We start from the raw sequence: 2,454 nt of genomic DNA on the forward strand, positions 1-2,454 counted from the left end.
ATAGCTATTAATTAGTATGTTAACCCTAAAAATAGAGCTTTTCATTGATTTCAAATGGTAAATAATTGTGATTCAAGAAAGTATTCTATAATTCATGAATACACATATATTGATACTTACATTATCTGCTTTGTTGTTTAAAAGTTTAGTTTTGAACAGTTATAAAACAATATGTTGAATTAACATTTCCAAAGAAAAAAAGATATTCAATTAAAAAGATTCATCGTATAACAATTTACTACCAAATAGAATACATTGTAACATACACATAACTGTATATTTATATCTATATATTTAAAACTTGAATCCCATGGGATTTAATTTGTCCCATGGGATATAATATATTAAAAATCCCATGGGATAATTACAGTCCCATGGGATTTTTTTTGTCCCATGGGACAACAAATATCCCATGGGACTACAATTATCACATGGGAAAAAAAAAATCCCATGGGATTTAACCAAAATCCCATGGGATAATGGTCAATCCCATGGGATTTTGCCCTGTCCCATGGGATATTGAAAATCCCATGTTTTTATAAATCAAATAGCAAAATAAATATAATAGTAACAGTAGAAAACCAATGAAATTATTGAATCCCATGTAATTCCGCACATTTTGGTTATATTCATGATATTGTAGCTCTTGTTTGAGGCGGCGGCGGATTTGCAAATGAGTGTTTTGCAAATTTAAAGTGTCCAGTTTATTAACTGTTGATTAATTGTTATACGATGATGACTGATGTACCCATATTTTGACTATTTTATTTATTGTGTCTGTTTATTTAACGCATCAATGTAAATATATCGGAAATTGATGAGACTGTCATTAAAGTGAGAGGGTTAGCGCTATAGAACCAGGTTTAATCCACCATTTTCTACATTTGAAAATGCCTGTACCAAGTCAGGAATATGGCAGTTCTTGTCCATTCGTTTTTGATGCGTTTTGTTATTTGATTTTGCCATGTGATTATGGACTTTTCCGAATTGATTTTCCTCTAAGTTCAGTATTTTTGTGATTTTACTTTTTAGTATGTTTACACTTTATTTTGTAGAGATATGGACTACTGGTCAGGGTTATCAGAACCTATACCAAGATTCTTTATATGGAATGACTGCACGGAGCTCGATATAGAAAACGATTATCATACGTTAAAAGGAGAGAGTTACAGAGAAATTGAACTATGTTATATGATTAGGAGAGATTCCCTTGAGTGGGAGAGTAGAAGATGTGAATCTCAATATATTTTTGCATGTGAAAAGAAAATACAAGGTATGAAACAATATATTGTAATTGAGGTGTACTTTTTTTGAATAGGAGTATTTCTATATTCATATACTAGTATACTGATGGAAAAAAATTCATAGAATCTTTTACAAATGACAAATAAAGTTACCCGGGAAATAATTTGTGATTTATAAAATTACATGGACAATGTTTAACTTCCGTGTCCTGTAAATGTTTGACTACACAAAACAAATTTAAACCAGCACGTGCATTATTGTACCAATAACTAGACGAACGCTCAATTTTGTTACCATGTTTGCATTTTGTTATAACTTAAAAAGTTCAACAACTTGAGTTTTTAAATTAAAATCATGGGTCAATTGCATCTCAAAAATGAGGAAAGATTGCAAATATTTTGATAACAATTGCTTGTACTTCACTGGCACCTCAAGTGTTGGGAGACCCCGAAAAACATCTGATCGAGAAGAAGCTGCTTTCTTTTTTGTGAGACAAAACCCGTTCTTAAACAGAGCTTTGTGGACAATTAAATACAACGTACAATCCATTTAGGCAAATTGATTTCGGCTATCACACAAGCAGATACCTTGTCTTGTTTTGAAGACAACCAAATTAATCATTCACTCGTTGAACTGTTTCAAAATGTGTACTTCTGTGATGGGAGTCGCTTTGAAATATTACAAAAAAGACCGTATGATCTTCTGGCAAACAGTTTTCGCGACTGATGAACAAACAATGGATTTTGGAAAAATATTTAAGAGAATGTTATCACGTTAAATCTTTAATGAATATAAATAAACTCATCATAGATACCAGGACTAAATTTTGTTTATACACCAGACGCGCGTTCTGTCTACAAATGAAACAATATATTGTAATTGAGGTGTACTCTTTTTGAATAGGAGTATTTCTATATTCATATACTAGTATACTGATGGAAAAAAATTCATAGAATCTTTTACAAATGACAAATAAAGTTACCCGGGAAATAGTTTGTGATTTATAAAATTACATGGACAATGTTTAACTTCCGTGTCCTGTAAATGTTTGACTACACAAAACAAATTTATACCAGCACGTGCATTATTGTACCAATAACTAGACGAACGCTCAATTTTGTTACCATGTTTGCATTTTGTTATAACTTAAAAAGTTCAACAACTTGAGTTTTTAAATTAAAATCATGGGTCAATTGCATCTCAAAAATG

This window comes from Mytilus edulis, chromosome 6, assembly GCF_963676685.1.
Source record: "Mytilus edulis chromosome 6, xbMytEdul2.2, whole genome shotgun sequence".
In the NCBI taxonomy this organism is placed as follows: Eukaryota; Metazoa; Mollusca; class Bivalvia; order Mytilida; family Mytilidae; genus Mytilus; species Mytilus edulis.